The 16865-nt window shown below is 44.9% G+C and overlaps 5 non-coding genes across 5 annotated transcripts; all 5 read right to left on the reverse strand.

Annotated features, from left to right (window-relative positions):
* Positions 1 to 339: 339 nt before the first annotated feature.
* Positions 340 to 528, reverse strand: LOC130378814 (U2 spliceosomal RNA). Its single transcript, XR_008894943.1, has one exon. It is a non-coding gene; the product is annotated as a U2 spliceosomal RNA (small nuclear RNA).
* Positions 529 to 5976: 5448 nt separating this feature from the next.
* Positions 5977 to 6141, reverse strand: LOC130378815 (U1 spliceosomal RNA). The gene has a single exon (XR_008894944.1). It is a non-coding gene; the product is annotated as a U1 spliceosomal RNA (small nuclear RNA).
* A 1943-nt stretch (positions 6142 to 8084) lies between these two features.
* Positions 8085 to 8275, reverse strand: LOC130378807 (U2 spliceosomal RNA). The gene has a single exon (XR_008894937.1). It is a non-coding gene; the product is annotated as a U2 spliceosomal RNA (small nuclear RNA).
* Positions 8276 to 13730: 5455 nt separating this feature from the next.
* LOC130378816 (U1 spliceosomal RNA) lies at positions 13731 to 13895 on the reverse strand. The gene has a single exon (XR_008894945.1). It is a non-coding gene; the product is annotated as a U1 spliceosomal RNA (small nuclear RNA).
* Positions 13896 to 15839: 1944 nt separating this feature from the next.
* On the reverse strand, positions 15840 to 16030 carry LOC130378809 (U2 spliceosomal RNA). Its single transcript, XR_008894938.1, has one exon. It is a non-coding gene; the product is annotated as a U2 spliceosomal RNA (small nuclear RNA).
* Positions 16031 to 16865: the final 835 nt, after the last annotated feature.

Consider the following 16865-nt stretch of genomic DNA (forward strand, 5'->3'; position numbering starts at 1 on the left):
TGTTGCCTTCTTAAAGATCTTCCTCTATATTGTTCTATGTCTTTACGTCTTTATGTCTGTGCGTGTGTGAGGGAGAGGGAGAAAGATAGCGCACGTTTGAACTGTCAAATGATACGATCACACTCAATCACAGTGGTGCGATTAGTCTGTGTTGTTACTGTACTGTAAACTTGCCTCGTACGGGACCGCAACCACCCCAACCCGTGCCGAAAATGTCTTCCCGGCCGTGTCTCTGCCAAATTCAGGTGTTTTGATCAAGGTTTTTTTTTTTGACCAGCAACCTCTTGAATTCATACAGCAACTGTTAAGTAACTGCAACAAATTATTTCTGGCGCCGCCACTGGGTGCACCGGTCCTGGAGGTACTGCAATACCAGGTCGATGCGTGGAGTGGACGGGGCAAGCCCCTTTTCCATCTCCCAGTTCCAAAAATCAATTTAATATATGGTGCCCGGGTAGGGGACGTATCAGATATTAAACTGATAGAACAGATACTACACTTGATCTTAGCCAAAAGGCGAGAAGCGATGCCTACACACGCTCAGACCAAGAGGCGACGTTCCCAGACACGTCGCTCCACGTGGCGGTTTAACAGACAACGAAAAAAAAAACAAAAGAATGACCAAGCACCCTGTGTGCGTGTTTGTGTGTATGTGAAAGCTGAAGAAATAAACCGAGGTCGCTACATCTCTTTGCTGCTGCCTGCTGGCAGTCTCACTAGGCCGTCTGCATGTTTCACAAATAGAGTTTGGAGCAGTGGAGGCTTCTATAAGACTACAGGTGAAGCAGTGCTTCACCAAAAAAATGTTAAAAAATAAATAAACCAACAATACTATCGAATACTGCCAAAATGGTGGTGCCCACGATTTCCCCGCCCCAACAACGTCAACACCCGGAACTCTATTGCAGCCATTGCAGCCAATGAGCTCGAGTTGAAAAAGAAAATAGCTTACAGCACGTGGTTTCACTCAGGTAAATTGTATCCCCTTCACCGTTTGCTAGTTGATAATTAGACCTTTTTAAGGTTTGTATTAAGCTGTTTCGATTTTGTAGAAAGAGAAAATATTTCGACCGTGTCATAACACGGTCGTTGTGTATAAAGGGAAGACGTAGAGGTTACGTTTTTAGCTGCTGGGTAGACTTCAGTCAACCTATCGCCGTTTTGTCTGCGAGCAACTATATTACTCGTGGGTGGTCTTCTTTTAATCGTGGTAATCTAAGCTTTCCAACGGTGTATGGCATGACTATATGTACCCAGGGGTCGTTGAAATAATAAGCTGATTAATGTGTGTTTTGTAACGATGGCTAGGCGCGGCTAACGACACTGTTTACAATGAGTAAGGGCATACGTCGCATACCTGCAAACTTGTTGCTTTCGGCGACAATCAACGTTTTCTTGGACAATTTGATGTGGATATGTGTTGATTTGGGTAAATGTGACTGTTTAGACAACAGCTGATGCGAGAGTAAGTGTAACATAAAGCAATTTGGCGACCGTGTTAATCTCTTGTTGCATGGGATGCGCTGCATACCTGGTAAACAGTAGCTGATTTCTAACAACATAGATAACAATCTGGCGAGCGTGTTGTCCTAGGCTAATACACCAACAGCACATTTCTGTATAATAAAGGGCTACATATTGTCACTCTAAATGATCTGCTTGTTGTACTCATTTATTCATGTTTTACTGTACCAGATGGAACATGGAGGAGCCTACACATCAGTGCACCGTGTGCGACAAGACATTCAGTGAAAAGTCCAACCTGGTGAGTCATCTGAAGATCCATGCCATCGCCAGGGAGACCTTTACCTGTGATGTCTGCGGAAAGAGCTTGGCCACTAAACCATCGCTGGTCAGCCATCAACAGCTACACCTGTACCCCAACATCATTTTGTACCGGCAAGGAGAGGCCATGCTGTAATGTACAGAGGCAGCAAGGTCTGTGGCAGAGGCCCGCAGCAGCACTGTTGTTGACCCTAAATGGCTGGATCTCAAGACAGCAGAGGCGGCTGCCAAGAGGTCGGGGGCTGAGCTGTGGAAAGGTCAGCTGGTCATCACGTTCAGGTAGTACGCCGGTCAGACCTTCAGGTGGCTTGTGGAGAATGATGTCGGCTGGCTGGTGTGGCTGCTGAAGTGGCAGAAGGAGCGACTGCTCCTTCGGCCACAAGGTGACTCCTCACCTGAAAGTGCTGTCGGACGCACCGTTCCCGGAGGCTCCTGCGCTGCCAACATCCCTCCCTCCGCCAGACCGGCCTCAGGTCCAGTACCGGCTCATCCATCACGAGGCTGGAAAGAGACGTGGTGAGAAGCGGAGGTAAGTTGTCATAAGCACTTTGTTTCACCTGTTGGCTGTGGAAAGCAAATAGCACACACGTCATATCAATACTGATCACATGTGTATTTTATGTTTCCAGATTATTTGTTGCTGAGCCACAGCCTGTGACTCCCGCGAACCGACCCGTTCAGCCCACTGGGTTGTCGTCCTCCACCCGGCCGAAGCCTGCTGCGCTCACCCCCATTCTGCCGAGGCCTTCTGCGCCCACCCACCTCCAGCCGAGGCCACCCGCTGCGTTGACCTACGGCCCACCCCCTGTGTCGGCAGCACCCATACTGCAGGTCTTCCCCGCACAGCCACAGGCCCCCTCCGTCCTGTTTCGTGGGACATCCTGCAGCCAGTGCTTTGTCCCTCCTGCACCAACAGTGAAGGCATTCATGCCTAACAAGTCCTCAAGGCCATGTGGGGCTTGCCACATGCCAAACTGTGGTGGACAGTGGAAGAGGTACAACCCTTTCAAGGACAAAGTGGCTGGAAGCATGCAGAAAATGTTTTCCTACTGTCCATCCACTAGGAAGTCCACTACCCCTGGCTTCGACAATGTGGTGTATGACAACTTTGAACTCTTTAAGAGTGTCGTGGATGCAGAGTTGGAAAGGAGGACTGTGTGTGTGTGTGTGTGTGTGTGTGTGTGTGTGTGTGTGTGTGTGTGTGTGTGTGTGTGTGTGTGTGTGTGTGTGTGTGTGTGTGTGTGTGTGTGTGTGTGTGTGTGTGTGTGTGTGAGGGCTGGGCGTGTGTGAGGGCTGGGCGATATATCGATATTTAAAATATATCGATATTTTTTCAAACGCGATATGAAACGAGACCATATCGTCAATATCGATATAATTTAATTTGCGTTGAAATTACAGCACATTTGTTCCAAATAACACCAGTTTCGAACCGCGCCTGCCGCCTGCTATTTCGTTACTCTGCTTATGTCTCTCCCGCTCTGCCTCCGGCTCACACACACAGCCTCTGCCTGCCCCCCCCGTCACTTTTTGAAACATGAGCCGTGTTCGAAATCGTTCACTATTTATTGGGTATTTTAAGTGCACTATATTGTGCATGAAATTAACCACTGAGAATTCGAACACCACTACAAAATGGCGAGCACCCTATATAGTGCACTATATCCGTGATAGGGAAAGATTTCGAACACAGCTATGGAGTCCGCCTGCGCATGCAGCTTGCAGCTCCGAGGAGCTTGTTTGCAAGCGAAAGACCAACAGCTCCATAGTATGAAAATGGTTTGGATATAAGTTGTCTGACGAATTACAAAATCACGTAATTTGTGGAGAGTGCTTAAAAACTGTCGCAACCAAAGGGGTGCAATTCTGTCCATTATATTCCGGAGGTGCACACAGCTTTTGGCCGTGATATTATATATTATAATGTTCTCAAATACGAGGTGGAGGCAGTGTCTAGTCCACGGTTTATTCAACCAAGCTCCTCCCCTTACTCTGCCTGGCCCGCCCAGAGACGTTGGCCCGCCAATGAGACACGACCGTGCGAGCGCCACATGTGTGTGTGTGTGTGTGTGTGTGTGTGTGTGTGTGTGTGTGTGTGTGTGTGTGTGAACACACACACTGTAACGCGAGTGTTTCTTGTCGGTTCTTTGACGTCTCTTGTATTTCCACAACGAGACTGTATTGGGGGTTATCTGAGCCATGGTTGAGAAGGAATTGGGGGAAAGGAACTTTGGCTTTGACTCGCTGAAGTACATGAACTGCGACATGCCTCCCGTGTGTTCTAGAATATTTACAGAACACGGCAAAAGGCTATGCGCCTCGCCATTGCGATACATCCACTGTAAACAGCGCATGGTACCGTGGCTGCACGGCAGAATTTCTGGAACGTCTTTGAATACTGTGTTAGTTGCCCACTAATACCTATATTAAAGAATACATAAAATAGCATGTCATGTCCGCCCCCCCCCACGCAGTCGTTACGGTTCATAATATTTCGGAGGCGCACAAAGCTTTTGGCCGTGATGTTATATATTATAATGTTCTCTAATACGAGGCGGAGGCAGTGTCTAGTCCACGGTTTATTCAACCATCAAACTGTATTCAATTCCGAACGGTAGAAATAGTAATATCAAATCTGCGCACGGAGCGCGCCGCACCCCCCCGCCTTCGACAAATATCGATATATATCTTATATCGATATTCTGCTTGAAGATATCGAGATATGACTTTTGGTCCATATCGCCCAGCCCTAGTGTGTGTGTGTGTGTGTGTGTGTGTGTGAATAACTTACCTCTGTGATGCCACTGTTCCTGTGCCATCTGTAAGAGAGAGAAAGAGGCTTGTTTGTGTGTGTTTGTCTCTGTCTTTGTGTGGGTTATGAAAGTGCTTCAGCAAGCACTATCTATTTATTTATATCGTTAAAAAAAATGCAAAAAAACTTTGTAGTATCCATTCTGGTCTATTTTCAATATCAAGGCCAATCTTTTTAACCTTAATCAGTTCCAATCTAACACAATCAGTTTACATACCCTTTAGTGGTTGTTCATGTTCAGATAATCTGTGTTTTTGTCATGCATGTTGTTTGTCTTTGTCAGCTTCATGTGTTTGTGATGTTTGTATGTATTTGTCTGCTTCAGTTTTAACAAAAGTTTGCTAAAGAAAACACAAAAAAACACAAAAGGGAGGAACAGCTTGAGCCTTTATTTGTTGATTGGTCACCTGAGTCTTTGGATAATCATGTTCATTATTGCACTTTAGCCTGTACAAGCCAATTGTTGAGTTGTATCTTGAATACAAGTGTGTGTTCTTCAATTGTTGAGATTTTTGCATTATTATTAATGTTATTTATATGTGCCTTTCCTTTTGATGTGTGCATGTCTGTCAGCTCCATGTTTAACTAAATGTTTGCAAATGGTAGTACATGTTTGTCTCTCGTCTCATGCTCTCGTGTTCTCGCCTGTAGATCTGTACCTTGTTGTGGTGGGCGAGCTTTTAATTAAACAGATCTTGTTTACTTGTGTTTTATATGCATTGCCTTTTCAATGAAACCCATTCGGGGTGAAAAATAAAAGTTGTAAAAGAATTTGAGTCTCTTTGTGCTTGGCTTTCACAAGGGGTGGGGTAGTGGAAAGAAAAAACACACCAAAGAAATTAGAAGTCCTTGTGTCTTCGCTCCCGCAACCAGAGGTGTGAATACACCCCCACTTTGCTGGCTGCACTCCCTGTGTGGTCAAAATAATGAATTCTGTGAATGGCTCTGTCATCCAGACAAAGTGAGTGCACTGAATACATTCTTATTATTTTTCTTAATTCAGCCCAAAAATGTAACAATTAAACACTTTTCCACTTGATAATATGAATCTCATCAGCTACATCAACTCAAAGTATGAAAATAATAAACAAAACATTCAGCAGACTAGCGGATTTTGATAATCTAGGCCTTGCACATAATATTTCTGGAAATAAGGATCCATAATGAATGAAAGAAATGAATGAATGAATGAATGAATGAATGAATGAATGCGTTATTCCAGACTCAGAGTTCCATATTTGAACGCAATGCATTACACTGCTTGGGCGTCATCGTTTGCGTGATCTTTTGAAGAAACGTAGCGATGCAAAACATGGTATGGACTGCAATATAGCACTATGAAGCCATTCATAGCTATTATTTCTTTAGAACAACATGATCAGGGGAGAGCGCGAACGCAGTCCCCCACTACCAGAAATTATGCAATCGAGATTCCCACATTTGGGGAATTCGCACGGGTCAGTAACAGCCTCAGTGCAATGGCTGAGCCTCGCTATGGGTGAACCACCTTCTTGATCATGGTATCTCCCTTGCCAGGTAAGTATGAGTTGAACACGTTCAGGTGGGCTGAACGATGCCCACGCGTGTTCCCGTGGAGAACGGCTGCAAAGCATTCGGAGATGTCTAGACTTTAATAAACACTGTAGACCACCGGTCACACGATGACAGGAGAATCTGAAATCAGCGAGATGGAAGCATAACGAAAGGAAACCTGGAGATCCGAGTTATCGACACGCCACAGAAAGAATCCTTTTTTCTTTCTTAAACAACAGAATATCGTTGGAATAATTGTAAACAGTGCGTTTATGAATTGTAAATGACACTTTATTGTCTACAGGCGGACGGGTGTACTCTCAGGAGGAGTTTAGTTTTGTTTTTCACAGTGAGAGAGGGGTGCACCCAGGGGCGGCGCCAAACGGTTGCTTGCCGTTGCTATAGCAACTCCAAGCAATTACTCAGAAACCCCAGAGCAACCCCTGATTTTTTGTCAAACTCAAACAACATATTTGAAATAATGCCATTTTCCGTAAAATGGTATTAAATAAGTTCAACTAAACCTATGGCCGAATGCGGTACCCGTCACCATACCGACCATTCCTGTCATATGAATCACCAGATTAAGTGCATAATCAGTGAGTAGCGTCAACATTTCAGGGCCGTGACTGGACTGTCGTTCAAATGAACACGAGTCAGCCTGGGACTCTCCTCTCCTCCCCTCCCCCTCACCGTGCCCAGTTCCCGAGCGTTGGGCATGCGCACACTCTGTAAGTGACATGAACAGATTAAAAAAAACCACATACACACAATTAACACAAACTATCCCAAGCAATATGTACAATATTAATTAATTATTATTTAATGTACATGAAACAATAATTTCATTAATAGCATAGTCTTACGAAAAATAAATAACATTTCAAATATGCGGACATCTCGCGGCGAGATTATCAGTCAGAGATGTTCGTTGCCGGCTCGTTGGCGCTTAAAAAATATGGACAAGTTTTTACTATTTCGAAAGAAATCAAGTTCAAACACGACTCGCGATGGCGAGGCTGAGGATGGGCTCGTTAATAGCCAGACTTGTGTTGGACTTGGCAGTTGTTCGGAGGGGGGTTATGCTGAGGTCAAGAAACGGAAGAAAATATTGTAGCCTACACAGTTCTGAATTAGCAATACAATGTTATCACATGCTTGCTAGCAATGTTGGTGTGTTAAACCGTATGGATTAAAGTGGAATATTGCAAGAAGTCCTGTGATCAAGACATCGATTTAAGGTATTGTTTTGAAGTAGAACTAGATTATAGGTTTGGCTCATGCCAAAGGATGGGTTTATCGTAGCCTGGTATGATCCGCCCTTAATAGAAGTATTATGAAGTATAATAGTATCAACAATAATAGCAACTATTGTATTAATGTTCCACATAGGCCTACATTTGAGACGTATCGCGCAACTAATGTGAATGCTTTGGAATGTACCGTGGCGACGGTGGGTCTGAGATGTGCAATTCACCACTATTGACAGGACAGGTAACCTTGTAGTTGGGGGACTGCTGACGGGCTGTTGATTGAACTATGTTGTTTGTTATCGTGTGGCCGCAGTGCCACCTGGACTAGCAGTGAATGTGTACATGCCGCTGGGCTATTTTCATGTTGGCCTTCTTAAAGATCTTCCTCTATATTGTTCTATGTCTTTACGTCTTTATGTCTGTGCGTGTGTGAGGGAGAGGGAGAAAGATAGCGCACGTTGAACTGTCAAATGATACGATCACACTCAATCACAGTGGTGCGATTAGTCTGTGTTGTTACTGTACTGTAAACTTGCCTCGTACGGGACCGCAACCACCCCAACCCGTGCCGAAAATGTCTTCCCGGCCGTGTCTCTGCCAAATTCAGGTGTTTTGATCAAGGTTTTTTTTTTTGACCAGCAACCTCTTGAATTCATACAGCAACTGTTAAGTAACTGCAACAAATTATTTCTGGCGCCGCCACTGGGTGCACCGGTCCTGGAGGTACTGCAATACCAGGTCGATGCGTGGAGTGGACGGGGCAAGCCCCTTTTCCATCTCCCAGTTCCAAAAATCAATTTAATATATGGTGCCCGGGTAGGGGACGTATCAGATATTAAACTGATAAGAACAGATACTACACTTGATCTTAGCCAAAAGGCCGAGAAGCGATGCCTACACACGCTCAGACCAAGAGGCGACGTTCCCAGACACGTCGCTCCACGTGGCGGTTTAACAGACAACGAAAAAAAAACAAAAGAATGACCAAGCACCCTGTGTGCGTGTTTGTGTGTATGTGAAAGCTGAAGAAATAAACCGAGGTCGCTACATCTCTTTGCTGCTGCCTGCTGGCAGTCTCACTAGGCCGTCTGCATGTTTCACAAATAGAGTTTGGAGCAGTGGAGGCTTCTATAAGACTACAGGTGAAGCAGTGCTTCACCAAAAAAATGTTAAAAAATAAATAAACCAACAATACTATCGAATACTGCCAAAATGGTGGTGCCCACGATTTCCCCGCCCCAACAACGTCAACACCCGGAACTCTATTGCAGCCATTGCAGCCAATGAGCTCGAGTTGAAAAAGAAAATAGCTTACAGCACGTGGTTTCACTCAGGTAAATTGTATCCCCTTCACCGTTTGCTAGTTGATAATTAGACCTTTTTTAAGGTTTGTATTAAGCTGTTTCGATTTTGTAGAAAGAGAAAATATTTCGACCGTGTCATAACACGGTCGTTGTGTATAAAGGGAAGACGTAGAGGTTACGTTTTTAGCTGCTGGGTAGACTTCAGTCAACCTATCGCCGTTTTGTCTGCGAGCAACTATATTACTCGTGGGTGGTCTTCTTTTAATCGTGGTAATCTAAGCTTTCCAACGGTGTATGGCATGACTATATGTACCCAGGGGTCGTTGAAATAATAAGCTGATTAATGTGTGTTTTGTAACGATGGCTAGGCGCGGCTAACGACACTGTTTACAATGAGTAAGGGCATACGTCGCATACCTGCAAACTTGTTGCTTTTCGGCGACAATCAACGTTTTCTTGGACAATTTGATGTGGATATGTGTTGATTTGGGTAAATGTGACTGTTTAGACAACAGCTGATGCGAGAGTAAGTGTAACATAAAGCAATTTGGCGACCGTGTTAATCTCTTGTTGCATGGGATGCGCTGCATACCTGGTAAACAGTAGCTGATTTCTAACAACATAGATAACAATCTGGCGAGCGTGTTGTCCTAGGCTAATACACCAACAGCACATTTCTGTATAATAAAGGGCTACATATTGTCACTCTAAATGATCTGCTTGTTGTACTCATTTATTCATGTTTTACTGTACCAGATGGAACATGGAGGAGCCTACACATCAGTGCACCGTGTGCGACAAGACATTCAGTGAAAAGTCCAACCTGGTGAGTCATCTGAAGATCCATGCCATCGCCAGGGAGACCTTTACCTGTGATGTCTGCGGAAAGAGCTTGGCCACTAAACCATCGCTGGTCAGCCATCAACAGCTACACCTGTACCCCAACATCATTTTGTACCGGCAAGGAGAGGCCATGCTGTAATGTACAGAGGCAGCAAGGTCTGTGGCAGAGGCCCGCAGCAGCACTGTTGTTGACCCTAAATGGCTGGATCTCAAGACAGCAGAGGCGGCTGCCAAGAGGTCGGGGGCTGAGCTGTGGAAAGGTCAGCTGGTCATCACGTTCAGGTAGTACGCCGGTCAGACCTTCAGGTGGCTTGTGGAGAATGATGTCGGCTGGCTGGTGTGGCTGCTGAAGTGGCAGAAGGAGCGACTGCTCCTTCGGCCACAAGGTGACTCCTCACCTGAAAGTGCTGTCGGACGCACCGTTCCCGGAGGCTCCTGCGCTGCCAACATCCCTCCCTCCGCCAGACCGGCCTCAGGTCCAGTACCGGCTCATCCATCACGAGGCTGGAAAGAGACGTGGTGAGAAGCGGAGGTAAGTTGTCATAAGCACTTTGTTTCACCTGTTGGCTGTGGAAAGCAAATAGCACACACGTCATATCAATACTGATCACATGTGTATTTTATGTTTCCAGATTATTTGTTGCTGAGCCACAGCCTGTGACTCCCGCGAACCGACCCGTTCAGCCCACTGGGTTGTCGTCCTCCACCCGGCCGAAGCCTGCTGCGCTCACCCCCATTCTGCCGAGGCCTTCTGCGCCCACCCACCTCCAGCCGAGGCCACCCGCTGCGTTGACCTACGGCCCACCCCCTGTGTCGGCAGCACCCATACTGCAGGTCTTCCCCGCACAGCCACAGGCCCCCTCCGTCCTGTTTCGTGGGACATCCTGCAGCCAGTGCTTTGTCCCTCCTGCACCAACAGTGAAGGCATTCATGCCTAACAAGTCCTCAAGGCCATGTGGGGCTTGCCACATGCCAAACTGTGGTGGACAGTGGAAGAGGTACAACCCTTTCAAGGACAAAGTGGCTGGAAGCATGCAGAAAATGTTTTCCTACTGTCCATCCACTAGGAAGTCCACTACCCCTGGCTTCGACAATGTGGTGTATGACAACTTTGAACTCTTTAAGAGTGTCGTGGATGCAGAGTTGGAAAGGAGGACTGTGTGTGTGTGTGTGTGTGTGTGTGTGTGTGTGTGTGTGTGTGTGTGTGTGTGTGTGTGTGTGTGTGTGTGTGTGTGTGTGTGTGTGTGTGTGTGTGTGTGTGTGTGTGTGTGTGTGAGGGCTGGGCGTGTGTGAGGGCTGGGCGATATATCGATATTTAAAATATATCGATATTTTTTCAAACGCGATATGAAACGAGACCATATCGTCAATATCGATATAATTTAATTTGCGTTGAAATTACAGCACATTTGTTCCAAATAACACCAGTTTCGAACCGCGCCTGCCGCCTGCTATTTCGTTACTCTGCTTATGTCTCTCCCGCTCTGCCTCCGGCTCACACACACAGCCTCTGCCTGCCCCCCCCGTCACTTTTTGAAACATGAGCCGTGTTCGAAATCGTTCACTATTTATTGGGTATTTTAAGTGCACTATATTGTGCATGAAATTAACCACTGAGAATTCGAACACCACTACAAAATGGCGAGCACCCTATATAGTGCACTATATCCGTGATAGGGAAAGATTTCGAACACAGCTATGGAGTCCGCCTGCGCATGCAGCTTGCAGCTCCGAGGAGCTTGTTTGCAAGCGAAAGACCAACAGCTCCATAGTATGAAAATGGTTTGGATATAAGTTGTCTGACGAATTACAAAATCACGTAATTTGTGGAGAGTGCTTAAAAACTGTCGCAACCAAAGGGGTGCAATTCTGTCCATTATATTCCGGAGGTGCACACAGCTTTTGGCCGTGATATTATATATTATAATGTTCTCAAATACGAGGTGGAGGCAGTGTCTAGTCCACGGTTTATTCAACCAAGCTCCTCCCCTTACTCTGCCTGGCCCGCCCAGAGACGTTGGCCCGCCAATGAGACACGACCGTGCGAGCGCCACATGTGTGTGTGTGTGTGTGTGTGTGTGTGTGTGTGTGTGTGTGTGTGTGTGTGTGTGAACACACACACTGTAACGCGAGTGTTTCTTGTCGGTTCTTTGACGTCTCTTGTATTTCCACAACGAGACTGTATTGGGGGTTATCTGAGCCATGGTTGAGAAGGAATTGGGGGAAAGGAACTTTGGCTTTGACTCGCTGAAGTACATGAACTGCGACATGCCTCCCGTGTGTTCTAGAATATTTACAGAACACGGCAAAAGGCTATGCGCCTCGCCATTGCGATACATCCACTGTAAACAGCGCATGGTACCGTGGCTGCACGGCAGAATTTCTGGAACGTCTTTGAATACTGTGTTAGTTGCCCACTAATACCTATATTAAAGAATACATAAAATAGCATGTCATGTCCGCCCCCCCCCACGCAGTCGTTACGGTTCATAATATTTCGGAGGCGCACAAAGCTTTTGGCCGTGATGTTATATATTATAATGTTCTCTAATACGAGGCGGAGGCAGTGTCTAGTCCACGGTTTATTCAACCATCAAACTGTATTCAATTCCGAACGGTAGAAATAGTAATATCAAATCTGCGCACGGAGCGCGCCGCACCCCCCCGCCTTCGACAAATATCGATATATATCTTATATCGATATTCTGCTTGAAGATATCGAGATATGACTTTTGGTCCATATCGCCCAGCCCTAGTGTGTGTGTGTGTGTGTGTGTGTGTGTGTGAATAACTTACCTCTGTGATGCCACTGTTCCTGTGCCATCTGTAAGAGAGAGAAAGAGGCTTGTTTGTGTGTGTTTGTCTCTGTCTTTGTGTGGGTTATGAAAGTGCTTCAGCAAGCACTATCTATTTATTTATATCGTTAAAAAAAATGCAAAAAAACTTTGTAGTATCCATTCTGGTCTATTTTCAATATCAAGGCCAATCTTTTTAACCTTAATCAGTTCCAATCTAACACAATCAGTTTACATACCCTTTAGTGGTTGTTCATGTTCAGATAATCTGTGTTTTTGTCATGCATGTTGTTTGTCTTTGTCAGCTTCATGTGTTTGTGATGTTTGTATGTATTTGTCTGCTTCAGTTTTAACAAAAGTTTGCTAAAGAAAACACAAAAAAACACAAAAGGGAGGAACAGCTTGAGCCTTTATTTGTTGATTGGTCACCTGAGTCTTTGGATAATCATGTTCATTATTGCACTTTAGCCTGTACAAGCCAATTGTTGAGTTGTATCTTGAATACAAGTGTGTGTTCTTCAATTGTTGAGATTTTTGCATTATTATTAATGTTATTTATATGTGCCTTTCCTTTTGATGTGTGCATGTCTGTCAGCTCCATGTTTAACTAAATGTTTGCAAATGGTAGTACATGTTTGTCTCTCGTCTCATGCTCTCGTGTTCTCGCCTGTAGATCTGTACCTTGTTGTGGTGGGCGAGCTTTTAATTAAACAGATCTTGTTTACTTGTGTTTTATATGCATTGCCTTTTCAATGAAACCCATTCGGGGTGAAAAATAAAAGTTGTAAAAGAATTTGAGTCTCTTTGTGCTTGGCTTTCACAAGGGGTGGGGTAGTGGAAAGAAAAAACACACCAAAGAAATTAGAAGTCCTTGTGTCTTCGCTCCCGCAACCAGAGGTGTGAATACACCCCCACTTTGCTGGCTGCACTCCCTGTGTGGTCAAAATAATGAATTCTGTGAATGGCTCTGTCATCCAGACAAAGTGAGTGCACTGAATACATTCTTATTATTTTTCTTAATTCAGCCCAAAAATGTAACAATTAAACACTTTTCCACTTGATAATATGAATCTCATCAGCTACATCAACTCAAAGTATGAAAATAATAAACAAAACATTCAGCAGACTAGCGGATTTTGATAATCTAGGCCTTGCACATAATATTTCTGGAAATAAGGATCCATAATGAATGAAAGAAATGAATGAATGAATGAATGAATGAATGAATGAATGAATGCGTTATTCCAGACTCAGAGTTCCATATTTGAACGCAATGCATTACACTGCTTGGGCGTCATCGTTTGCGTGATCTTTTGAAGAAACGTAGCGATGCAAAACATGGTATGGACTGCAATATAGCACTATGAAGCCATTCATAGCTATTATTTCTTTAGAACAACATGATCAGGGGAGAGCGCGAACGCAGTCCCCCACTACCAGAAATTATGCAATCGAGATTCCCACATTTGGGGAATTCGCACGGGTCAGTAACAGCCTCAGTGCAATGGCTGAGCCTCGCTATGGGTGAACCACCTTCTTGATCATGGTATCTCCCTTGCCAGGTAAGTATGAGTTGAACACGTTCAGGTGGGCTGAACGATGCCCACGCGTGTTCCCGTGGAGAACGGCTGCAAAGCATTCGGAGATGTCTAGACTTTAATAAACACTGTAGACCACCGGTCACACGATGACAGGAGAATCTGAAATCAGCGAGATGGAAGCATAACGAAAGGAAACCTGGAGATCCGAGTTATCGACACGCCACAGAAAGAATCCTTTTTTCTTTCTTAAACAACAGAATATCGTTGGAATAATTGTAAACAGTGCGTTTATGAATTGTAAATGACACTTTATTGTCTACAGGCGGACGGGTGTACTCTCAGGAGGAGTTTAGTTTTGTTTTTCACAGTGAGAGAGGGGTGCACCCAGGGGCGGCGCCAAACGGTTGCTTGCCGTTGCTATAGCAACTCCAAGCAATTACTCAGAAACCCCAGAGCAACCCCTGATTTTTTGTCAAACTCAAACAACATATTTGAAATAATGCCATTTTCCGTAAAATGGTATTAAATAAGTTCAACTAAACCTATGGCCGAATGCGGTACCCGTCACCATACCGACCATTCCTGTCATATGAATCACCAGATTAAGTGCATAATCAGTGAGTAGCGTCAACATTTCAGGGCCGTGACTGGACTGTCGTTCAAATGAACACGAGTCAGCCTGGGACTCTCCTCTCCTCCCCTCCCCCTCACCGTGCCCAGTTCCCGAGCGTTGGGCATGCGCACACTCTGTAAGTGACATGAACAGATTAAAAAAAAACCACATACACACAATTAACACAAACTATCCCAAGCAATATGTACAATATTAATTAATTATTATTTAATGTACATGAAACAATAATTTCATTAATAGCATAGTCTTACGAAAAATAAATAACATTTCAAATATGCGGACATCTCGCGGCGAGATTATCAGTCAGAGATGTTCGTTGCCGGCTCGTTGGCGCTTAAAAAATATGGACAAGTTTTTACTATTTCGAAAGAAATCAAGTTCAAACACGACTCGCGATGGCGAGGCTGAGGATGGGCTCGTTAATAGCCAGACTTGTGTTGGACTTGGCAGTTGTTCGGAGGGGGGTTATGCTGAGGTCAAGAAACGGAAGAAAATATTGTAGCCTACACAGTTCTGAATTAGCAATACAATGTTATCACATGCTTGCTAGCAATGTTGGTGTGTTAAACCGTATGGATTAAAGTGGAATATTGCAAGAAGTCCTGTGATCAAGACATCGATTTAAGGTATTGTTTTGAAGTAGAACTAGATTATAGGTTTGGCTCATGCCAAAGGATGGGTTTATCGTAGCCTGGTATGATCCGCCCTTAATAGAAGTATTATGAAGTATAATAGTATCAACAATAATAGCAACTATTGTATTAATGTTCCACATAGGCCTACATTTGAGACGTATCGCGCAACTAATGTGAATGCTTTGGAATGTACCGTGGCGACGGTGGGTCTGAGATGTGCAATTCACCACTATTGACAGGACAGGTAACCTTGTAGTTGGGGGACTGCTGACGGGCTGTTGATTGAACTATGTTGTTTGTTATCGTGTGGCCGCAGTGCCACCTGGACTAGCAGTGAATGTGTACATGCCGCTGGGCTATTTTCATGTTGGCCTTCTTAAAGATCTTCCTCTATATTGTTCTATGTCTTTACGTCTTTATGTCTGTGCGTGTGTGAGGGAGAGGGAGAAAGATAGCGCACGTTGAACTGTCAAATGATACGATCACACTCAATCACAGTGGTGCGATTAGTCTGTGTTGTTACTGTACTGTAAACTTGCCTCGTACGGGACCGCAACCACCCCAACCCGTGCCGAAAATGTCTTCCCGGCCGTGTCTCTGCCAAATTCAGGTGTTTTGATCAAGGTTTTTTTTTTTGACCAGCAACCTCTTGAATTCATACAGCAACTGTTAAGTAACTGCAACAAATTATTTCTGGCGCCGCCACTGGGTGCACCGGTCCTGGAGGTACTGCAATACCAGGTCGATGCGTGGAGTGGACGGGGCAAGCCCCTTTTCCATCTCCCAGTTCCAAAAATCAATTTAATATATGGTGCCCGGGTAGGGGACGTATCAGATATTAAACTGATAAGAACAGATACTACACTTGATCTTAGCCAAAAGGCCGAGAAGCGATGCCTACACACGCTCAGACCAAGAGGCGACGTTCCCAGACACGTCGCTCCACGTGGCGGTTTAACAGACAACGAAAAAAAAACAAAAGAATGACCAAGCACCCTGTGTGCGTGTTTGTGTGTATGTGAAAGCTGAAGAAATAAACCGAGGTCGCTACATCTCTTTGCTGCTGCCTGCTGGCAGTCTCACTAGGCCGTCTGCATGTTTCACAAATAGAGTTTGGAGCAGTGGAGGCTTCTATAAGACTACAGGTGAAGCAGTGCTTCACCAAAAAAATGTTAAAAAATAAATAAACCAACAATACTATCGAATACTGCCAAAATGGTGGTGCCCACGATTTCCCCGCCCCAACAACGTCAACACCCGGAACTCTATTGCAGCCATTGCAGCCAATGAGCTCGAGTTGAAAAAGAAAATAGCTTACAGCACGTGGTTTCACTCAGGTAAATTGTATCCCCTTCACCGTTTGCTAGTTGATAATTAGACCTTTTTTAAGGTTTGTATTAAGCTGTTTCGATTTTGTAGAAAGAGAAAATATTTCGACCGTGTCATAACACGGTCGTTGTGTATAAAGGGAAGACGTAGAGGTTACGTTTTTAGCTGCTGGGTAGACTTCAGTCAACCTATCGCCGTTTTGTCTGCGAGCAACTATATTACTCGTGGGTGGTCTTCTTTTAATCGTGGTAATCTAAGCTTTCCAACGGTGTATGGCATGACTATATGTACCCAGGGGTCGTTGAAATAATAAGCTGATTAATGTGTGTTTTGTAACGATGGCTAGGCGCGGCTAACGACACTGTTTACAATGAGTAAGGGCATACGTCGCATACCTGCAA

The sequence above is a fragment of the Gadus chalcogrammus genome, unplaced genomic scaffold (genome assembly GCF_026213295.1).
Source record: "Gadus chalcogrammus isolate NIFS_2021 unplaced genomic scaffold, NIFS_Gcha_1.0 GACHA102, whole genome shotgun sequence".
Classification (NCBI taxonomy): domain Eukaryota; kingdom Metazoa; phylum Chordata; class Actinopteri; order Gadiformes; family Gadidae; genus Gadus; species Gadus chalcogrammus.